Source organism: Cornus florida, unplaced genomic scaffold (assembly GCF_030987335.1).
Source record: "Cornus florida cultivar Cherokee Brave unplaced genomic scaffold, ASM3098733v1 CherokeeBrave_3.0.0_Hap2_Chr02, whole genome shotgun sequence".
Taxonomy (NCBI): Eukaryota; Viridiplantae; Streptophyta; class Magnoliopsida; order Cornales; family Cornaceae; genus Cornus; species Cornus florida.
In genome coordinates this window covers 8,671,753-8,682,822 of record NW_026775572.1, presented here as the reverse complement: position 1 = coordinate 8,682,822, position 11,070 = coordinate 8,671,753, and positions in this window count along the sequence as shown.

The following is an 11,070-nucleotide window of genomic DNA, read 5'->3' as shown; positions in this document are numbered from 1 at the left end:
TTAGACACCACAATTTCTAAACAGTAAAAAACCATGTGCCACCTCAGCAATCCATTTTAGAGAAATATGAAACTTTGACTTAGCCTCTAAGTAAATATGAAACTTTGACTCCATTTATATGTAATTTTCCCTTTTTTTTTTTGGCGTCCACGGGAGGCCTCCGATTTGCCCTGATGTGGGATTGGATGGTGTTTGGTTGGGCCGCATGACTTGGGCCTCTCTTTGGGACTTTTCCATGTTGCCTTGCCTTAGGCTTTGTTCGCCTGTGGGCTGTGTTGCCCTCTGTTTGAAATTTTTTTATATCTATACAATTTTTCTTGAATTTCCGACAAAAATAAATAAATAAATAAATAACTACTTCATTAGTAGCTTACAGAACATGTCACGTGACTGTCAATTTTTTTTTAAAACCTTAAAATAAACTTATATTTTTATTTCTTTATTTTCATATCACTCTCATACTAAATCTTTTAGTATGTCAAAGTGTCAAACTCTTGAGATACTGGGCATTATCCAAGCCTAATTGGCCCAGCTTTCCTAGCGATATACCCGTATTCGAGTCCCTTGTCTCCTCAATTTTTTAAGATAAAAAAAAAATTAAATATCTTGAGATATAATTTTTTTTCCCCCAAAAATAAAACAAATATATTGATATAAAATATTTACTAAAGGGAAAGGCCTAAATGATAGGCAAGACCCGATCACAAGGGCCCGAAAGAACTCAGGCAACACAATAGGAGCCCAATCAAGAGCCCAATCCCCAAAAATAAAGTCATGATTCTAAACCAAATGAGACCAATTGGTGTGTGCTTTTTGGGAGTAGGAAAATAGCTATTCCATGTAACAATGTTTTTTTGCAATTTGTGGGGTTGGGTTGGAGTGTCGGACTTTAGTTTTGATTGAGAATTTTGTACATTTTCAATTAAACAAAATTTGTCATTCGATAAAATCATCATAGATCAATGATCAACAACTCAAATAATTAACTAAAATTACACAGACACACACACACAAAAAAAACTCATTTAGATACATCCACGGTAGTTGCAGTTTTTATATTATCTTATTTTTTATTTTTAATATTAATATATATTTTTTAAAATTACTCACGCATTTCCAATATTATTTGGTTGTACCATGGATTAACAAGGTAGAAAGGAAAACTCATAACAATAACCATACTAAATATCATAAATTATAATTTAGAGAAATGATATAGAGAGTCATGGGACTTTCAGACATTCGAGAGACATGTCACCAAATTTCTTCCTATATTTGTTCAACAATATTTAATCCACTTGATTTAAGTTTATTCGAAATGGACCAACAATAGCAATCTTTAGCCAAAAAGCAAGGAGATATATACCTCTATCTCTACAATGGCTTCTCACGATGATTTTCTCAAATTTTTGTGACTAAGAGACGGAAAACTTCTTGTGGTTGTCAATGCAGTAAAAATCAGGTTGTGTAGGTAGGATATATTCACTACCGAAAACAATTAAATTACTATAAACTGTCACTACCAAACAGAACTTTGAGTTACTCCTAAGACTTCGACTCGATCAAGTAATCGATAATCAATCAAAGTCCCAAAACAGATATAAATGGTTCATGATCATCAACCTTCTGAAGCAACCTGTGTTCATACGTACCAAGTTACTTATAGAGAATCATGGATAAATTAACTAGGTTGCTCTCCTTTATGGCTGACTAGAAAACAAAAGCTAGCTAGCTAGATAATCTGCATGTCTAGGAAAGAAATCACCACCCATGTGTTCTAAGTGCTGCTTCATTTTTGCAGTGGTCTTTTCTTGAATAGATATCATAGAAATATAAATAGTTACTTCAGTTCTAAACAATCCCCTCATCACCTGCATCTCAACTCCTTATGTAATCTTTGTTTTTTTGTTCTCTCTGCAACTTCTATGTATCTCACAATAATTTGACAGTAGCTTTATCTTTGAGTAGCCTAAAAAACATATTATTGTGTACTTTTGTGTGTTTTATCTTTGTGACATATGCTATATTATTGTTTATTAATATTATAGTGTGTGTGTGTGTGTGTGTGTATAGTTCGATTCAGGTGAATTCTCATGGACCTAAAACCGAAATTGAAACCGAAGTTCCAAATTCGGAACAGGAATCGAATCAAAGCGACAGTTCGATACAATTCTTACCAGATTCACTGTTTTAACGATTTTTTGTGCGCTCCTAGTATCATCTTCGAGTATGATTAGCTTAATAAGCAAAGTGCCAAAACAGATATAATTTACGTACTCATGACCATCAAACTATGAAGCAACCTGTGTTCATACCAAGGTGCTTAGAGAGAATCATGAATAAACTAGGTTACTCACCATTATTTTGCCCTTTTTTTGAAAAAGTAAAGTGGTAAATAATAATAAGGATGTAGTTTTGTAGATCCATGTTTTTGGATGATACAAAGGCTTCAGACTGCATTCTAAAATACTACGTACGTACAATACCTGCAGGTATATAATTAAGTGTGATGTAAAACATTGTATACATTGAGATTATTTTATAGCTAACCAGAAAATATGACAATAACAATGCTAGCAATAACAAGAATAATGACAACAAAAGCTAGTAAGCTATAATCCGCATGTCTAGGAAATCTATGTTAAAGTTGAAGAAAAGAAATAGAAAATGAAGCAAAACATAATCAAAGAATAGAGGTAATAAATATGGAAAATACATTAATGGAAGATTCTTAAAATCAATACCATAAATCACTCTAATCAATATTTTATTGTAGGCTAAAATCTTTAGTATAATATTCTCATATCAAATATTCTGTGAAGGAGTAATTTAAGGGGGAAAAAAGGGAAAAGGAAACAGAATATAATACATAAATATAATAGATATTTCAATAATCTAAATCTGAAGTCCGTGTTATCCACCCTCCCCTCATATACCATGTCTTCCTTCAAGCTTCCAATTCATGGACTTCTGGTGGCCGGAGTGGTAAAGAATAGTAATCAAGTCAAATGGCTAAGCTGACCCAAACTCTGTAAATCTAAATCTGAAGGAGGCATTGGCCGGTTTCAGAGACTTGGAAGCTTTTAATCAACCTCTCCTTGCTAAAATTGCCTAGAGGTTAACCATACAGAAGTTTTCATTTTTTCAGTGGTCTTTTCTTGAATACATTATAGAAATATAAACATTTCAGTTAAAAACACAAAAGGGAAGTAATTAACACGCTATAAGGCTTACCAACAATCGAAAGAACACATATTTTAATATAAAATCATTTAGAAATATTAATAAATACTTCACTTCTGAAAAAAAATATTGAAATTCTAGGAGCACCATTTTAAAAAAATAGGCTCACAAAACAGCACCAGAAAAGCTTTCAAAACCAAAAAAGAGAAAAGAAAATCAATTCCAACCAACTAGACTTCTGACAAAAGTAACCGGCTCCCGTGAATGATAGTGATAATAACGTATATTCGCTTCAGTAGGCCTACCGACGATAGCTTTGACCTCCTGCTTCCTCAAGTTGTACAAGTACCATCTCACCTCCAGCCTCCTCAAGTTGTGCAAGTACCAGCCCATTCCATCCAAAAGATCCATGTCATCTTCATCACGATATCCTAAAACATCATCATCATCATTTCTTAAAACATTCATGATACATGAATCATGTAGAATGATCATCAATCCATGATTCCCTATCATTTGAATTGGGTAAAACGAATCACTCACTAAGAAACTCGACATCCTATTAGGCTTACCAACAATTGAAACAAGACATATTTTATGTTTCATAACCCAAATCTGATTACCCAGATCCTCCAACATCCATAACTCTAATTCCATATCAGTGGCCGGGTTTGACAAGTAAATCGATCCCTTCATCTCTAACAAGTTCCAATTTATGAGTTGGTGATAGGAATCTGATTTTGGTTGACATGGCAAGCTTATTCCTTGCGTAAACTCCTCTTTAGCAATGTCCATTGATTGAACAAAAGCTAGTTGATTAATATGATCATAAGTACTAGTGTATGCTAACCAATACAATATTCCATTCACAGTGATGGGCTTGAAAACTCCTTCCAGACGAAATGTGGATGGACTGATCAATTCCCTCCATTCGACGCTGCCTTGTTCTCCATCATTGTCTACCGTAATCACGTTGATCTTCACATGCCTTTCACTTCCATCGTCAATAAAAACCAACCCTTTATATTTTTGAATTGAAGCATCATGGACTATCAAAAATCTGTCACTCCCATCAACCATCCTATGATTTAAATTTGTTGGTAACGACTTTTGACTACCAGTAACAGGATTATGAACACACAGCTTTGTTTCCAAACCATGAATACCTTTGTCTCGAAAACCTTTAAGAAGTAATAAACCATCGGTAGAGGCAACAATATGGCGGTAACCTTGGGGAATGCGTATGGTAAAATCTGTGGGGTCATGGAAATCCGAAAGAAGCAAGCGATCGGATGATAAATCTGATGTGAAGATGAATGCGGGCTTGGATCTCCATATGTGAAGATGAGAGCTGATAAAATCTGGATCGGAGATGATGGTTTTCCACAACTTACATACGAGTTTGAATCTAACAAGTGATTCAGCAGGTACTCTTGTTAGTATCTCATAAATGATATCTGCAGGCACCCTATTATTGGAGGAGGAGCTGTCCTTCTTGCCATTGCTTTTACTGTTTCCGCATCCCATGCTATGCTGCTTACAATTTTTCCTTCTGGGAGTAATCAATAAAGACGACAGAGTCTCTCTGAGATTCTCAAGAGTATTTTAAATTAAGATATGCCATAAGGAAACCATATATTTCTATTTCTAATAATAAAGAAACTGCCTTTAAAATTTTAAGATATTAACCCACCCTAAGGAACCTCATGCATTAAATGAAACCATTTATTTATAGTAAAAGTATCCGGCCTATTCGTTTACATTGACAATATTTCAAAAGTTAACATACACACCTATCTATCCGAAAAAATTGACCATTTAACTTAATCAATACATTCATAAAAAAGTATAAATTACTAATATAACTACATAAACTAAATTTTAAAGAACTAAAATACCCTTCATTTTGCATTCTCCCTCTAACCAACCATACCCTCTCTGAGTCTCTTACATACACCACCCGAGACCCAACATGTCCTCTGTCTCTATCTCTATCTCTATCCTCCCATGCCCATAAGGAGACCATTTATTTATTATGGTATAGGAACTATCAGCAAAACCATTTTTTTTTTGAACCATGGTGGTGTGCGCGGGGAAGGAGGGAAGGGGGCTAGGGCCATGGCCTCCCAAATTTTTTGAAAATTTTTAGTACTAGTATTAAATTATACATATTAATAATCATTTTTCTATATAAAAATTAAATTAGCCCCCCCAAAATTTTTGCAAAATCTATTTACGGTCCTAAATTATAGTTATTAATGATAAATTTTCTAAAAACTAAAGTTCGTTCTTCAATTTTTTTGTAAAACCCTATATATGGTACTAAATTATAGTTATTAATGGTGATTTTTATATAAAAAATAAAGATTGCCTCTCCCAAATTCTAAAAAAAAAAAAAATCTATTTATGGTTTACGATTATTTATTGAATGTGATTTGTGAATGAAATTACTTATAACCCTTCAAATTCGAATAAACATCTTACTTCAAAAAATTCAAAATATAGTAAAAAAAAAACCCCATTATTATAGTTACTAATGGTGATTTTTTTATATAAAAATTAAATCTTTAACCATTATTATGATACCACATACTTTATTTACACACACGGTCACACACATATATATTATAGAAAAAAAAAAAAAAGGAAAACTACACATAGGTAGAGTTAGGAATGATAAATAACAAAATGGTTGATTTTAAAAGTTTATTTTTCAATTTGATAATTTAAACAAATAATTATAAATACATCAAGAATTATTGTTAAAGTCTCAAATACCTGGCCTCTTTGTATTCTGACTTGTTTTTTTTGGTTGTCAAGAAATATGCCTCTTTAGGTGTGCTTCTTTCCTTCCTTAATAAAATTGATTAATTATCAGTATATATATATATATAATCAAAAAAAAGTTTTCCCGAATTATCTTTTCAAATTGATTTCATGTATATTTTTAGTTAGACCAAATTTACAAAATTATAGAATAAAATAAAACAGCAAAATAAAATAAACGTACCAATAGAAACCTATATTGTTTGCTAAGAACACAAGGAGTATCACATGATCCCAACAAAACAATATAGCAAATACTAATATTTCATTCTCAAGATAATGGTCATCTTTACTATAAAGTTGAGGAAAGAACTGGAAGAAGTATTCCAGGCACCAATAAGTCATATGTCTTTACTATTAAATTGAAAAATAGACTTTTAAAATAGATTATAATGACCCACTCCACCACATGGTATGATATTGTCCGCTTTGGGCCTGAGCCCGCACGGTTTTGCTCTTGGGCTTTATCCCAAGAAGCCTCATACCAATTGGAGGTGACACACTTACATATAAGCACTTCACCTTTCCTCTACCCAGGCGATGTGGGACTGTGCACCCGTAGCTCGCCAGTGTGGTAGCCTGACAGTGTCTCTTGCACCCGCCCACGGCACACCCGCCCACAAGGTCATCACAATTTTGTTATTTAGGACTCCTGTACCTATATGTAATTTTTCAAAAAAAAAAAAAAAAAAACAGTTGACACTTGAAAACATCAACTATTCTTAATTTGTACTATTTTTCTTTTCCTATCATCTATAGACATACTCTTAACGTTAAAAATGAATTAATTTTTGAATTAAAAAAAATTACTAAGTATTTAATTTTATTTTTTAAATTTGATTTTATATTAACTAATTACCCCGAAATATTTTTTCGAGCTAGACACATATAGTTTTTTGCCCCGCATACACGGAGTAATTATTGAAAAAATACAAATTGAAATATGGACCTCCATATCATTGGGATTAATGTTAAGCATGTGGATTGAGATAAATATTAGATTTTCATATAATTTCAAGTAAAATCTAATGTGTAAAATCTGTGCCGTCTCTATCTTGGATATTCGAAAGAAGCAAGCGATGGGATTCAAAATCTGACGGCTTGGATTTCCACATGTGAAGATGTGAGCTGATAAAATTTGGATCGGAGATGATGGCTTTCCACAACTTACAAACTAGTTTGAATCTAACAAGTGAATCAGCAGGTTAATAAATAAGCAGGCAACCGACTAAGTTCCACTAATGAAAGCACTGTGTGAATGTGGAACTCTAATCTATGTGTTCTTTCTTGTAGTGGTTAATAAAGTACAAAGGCCTCAGGCTGCATTCTAAAATACTACTCCACAATACATGCTGCAGCTATATCTAATTAAGTGTGATGATGTGAGACCTCCTTGAAAATATCACAATAACAGTATAACAACAATGGCAGCAGTAACAACACAACAATAACAACAAAAGCTAGCTACCTATATAATCTGCATGCTTATGAAAGAAATCGCCACCCATGTTTTCGTTTCTTGAATGTATTATAGAAATATAAATACTTCAAATTCTAGGAGCACCATTTTTCAAAAACAGGCTCACAACTACATCACAAAACAGCACCGCAAAACCTTTAAAAAAAAAGGTAGCAGAAAAAGATTTTCAGTTCCAACCAACTAGACTATTGACATGAGTAATCTTCCTACTAGAACGATAATAACGTTCTTTCACTCTCGGAGTCCTACCCACAATAGCTTTCAACTCCTGGCTCCTCAAGTTGTACAAGTACCAGCCCTTTCCCTCAAAAAATCTCCAGCGATTTATATCTTTATCATGCCAAATGATCATCAATTCATGATTCCCCATCATTTGAATTGGGTAAAATGAATCTTCCACTAAGAAACTGTACATAGTACGAGGCTTACCAACAATGGAAAGAAGACTTATTGTATGTTTCTTAACCCAAATATGATTAGCCAGATCCTCCAACATCCATAACTCTAATTCCAAACCCGTGGCGGGATTTGAGAAGTAGATGGATCCCTTCATCTCTAACAAGTTGCAATTTATCAGTCTGACCCGCTGGCGAAAGAAATCTGATTTTGGTTGACATGGCAAGCTTATTCCTGGCCTAAATTCCTCTCTAGCAATGTCCATTGATTGAACAAAAGGTACTTGTAAAGGATTATCATAAGTGTATGCTAACCAATGCAATATCCCATTCACACTGATGGGATTGAAACCCCCTTGCAGGCAAAATGCGGATGGACTGATCAATTCCCTCCATTCGACGCTGCCCCTATCACCATCATTGTCGACGGTAATTATGTGGATATTGTCATGGATAATAATACATGGATTACCAATAAAAAGAACCACTTTATATTTTTGAATTGAAGCATCATGTACTATTAAAAAATTGCCCCACCGAGTCTCCATGTGATATAAAGTTGGAGGTAACAACTTTTGACTGCCAGTAATAGGATTATGAACACAAAACTTTGTTTGTCCAGATATATAACCTTCAAGAAGTAATAAACCATCAGTAGAGGCATTGATATGGCGGTAACCTTTGGGAATACGAATAGGAAAATCTGTGGAGTCTTGGTCCTGAAAATCCGAAAGAAGCAAGCGATCGGATTGTAAATCTGCGGCTGTGAAGATGAATAAGGGCTTGGATTGCCATATGTTAAGATGAGAGCTGATAAATCCTGGATGAGAGATGATGGCTTTCCACAATTTACAAACTAGTTTAAATCTAACAAGTGATTCAGCAGGTACCCTTTTTAGTATCTCATACATGATATCTCTAGGCAGAGTATTGGAGGAGGAGGAGGAGCTGTCCTTCTTGCCATTGCTTTTACTGTTTCCGGATCCCATGCTATGCTGCTTACAATTTTTCCTTCTGAGAGTAATGAACAAAGACTAGAGTCTCTCTGAGATTCTCAATAGTATTTTAAATTACTATTATTGAAATAATGGAGGTAGTAGTAATAACTTATTCACAAAGTTAATCACAAAGTTAGTATCTCATACATGATATCTCTAGGCAGCGTATTGGAGGAGGAGCTGTCCTTCTTGCCATTGCTTTTACTGTTTCCGGATCCCATGCTATGCTGCTCACAATTTTTCCTTCTGAGAGTAATGAACAAAGACTAGAGTCTCTCTGAGATTCTCAAGAGCATTTTAAATTACTATTTTTGAAATAATGGAGGTAGTAGTAATAACTTATTCACAAAGTTAAGATATGCCACGAGGACACCATATATTTCTAGTAGAACAATACGCAGGTGCTTACTAACGACGACGATTTACACTATACTCACCATTGATCTACATCAATAATAAATGAACACATTCTATTTTAATTATTAAATTATAGATGATAATTTAATTACCATCTCTGATTTGATAAATGGTATCTACCCACCATATTAAATTTGATAATTAAAAATGATATGTCGATTTATTATTGGAACCTAAGTACTATTCTTTCTAATAATAAAGAAATTGCCTTTAAATTTTTAAGATAACTAACCCACTTAAGGAAACTCATGCATAAGGAAACTATTTATTTATAGTAAAAGTATCCACCTAACCGTGGAAATTAAAAAATAATAATAAATAAAAAATGAAAAATGGGAGATGCGCGTACTCCAGTTTTCGTGGATTGCACTCCACTCCACTTTTTTTTTTTTTTTTTTTTTTTTGACCTTTTTTACTTCCTTTACTATTTTTTTTTTTTTTTTTTTGTGCTATATATATATATATATATTTTCAGAACTCCTTTCCAAAAAGATAATTTATTTCATACTAATAATTTTATTTTTGGCATTCAAAAGAGATAATTTATTTAATAGTGATTTTTTTTTTTTTTTTTTTTTTTTTTTTTGGTACAATCGAAAATGATAATTTATTCAACAAAGTTAATTTATTGAAAACTTATTTTTTGGTAATTTTTTATGGGTTAAGTCAAAAGAAATAATTTATTTAATAGCAATAATCATTTTTTGGGAGTCTTATCAAAAGAAATAATTTATTCAATAGAGATAATTTTTTTTAATCCTCTTTTTTTGGTACTTTTTTTTTGGGATCTGGACAAAAGAAGTAATTTTTAGATAAATATATATATATATATATTTTTTCCCGTCAAAAGAGAGTTTTTTAACTTTATTATTATTATTTTTTGTCCAGTAAAAAGAGTCAATTTATTCAAAAAAAATTTATTTTATTCTTTTTTTATCTTGTTAAAAGAGACCCAAAATATTAAAGATTAGGTAAAGAAATTTGAAAGGGCAATCGTGTCATTTAAAAAATAATAATCATTTGTTTATAAAATTAGGGTTTAAATTACCATTTCATTTAAGATTGTTATACAAACGTAAATAAAAAAATAAAAAATAAAAAATAAAAAAAAAAAAAAGATGTATGCATGTAGTATCCGGTCACACATGTACCACGCAATTATCAAAAAAGTTCTCTCACAAAGGACCTCAGAATGTGGTTAGGTTATCGCGTTGGAATTAATATCAAGGAATGTTTTTTTTTGTTTTTTTTTTTTATTATTATTATTTTTACCTGATGGAGATAGGAATAAGTTTAATTGATGCTCTATTTTGGATACACTTTGGATTGGCGTTTACCAACTTCACGATTTGATTTTTGCTCCATTTGGTTGGAAGGAAGAAAATTGGATAGAATAGAGAAAAGGAGAATGAGACATCTTTAAAGAATAAATTATCTTTTTTTCCTTTTTTGTTTGGTTCTATAGAAAAATGAGAGACGATTTTTCATCGAACATCTTTTTTCTTCTATCCTTGCCTCCTTTCTATCCAATGAAAGAAATTTGTTTCTCCTTTTCTATTTTTCAACCGGCCTTCTTCCTTCCTTACTACCAAACGAAGCATTGTTATAAAAAATTATTCTTTTATTATAAAAATATATTCTTTTTATATAATGGAATAGCAACTAATATTTATTCTTTTTATTTTTTTTTGGCTACTATTGCATTATAATTTTTTTTTATATTTCTAAAAAATTAAAATTTTGTTTCAACTTGACTCCAAATATATATATA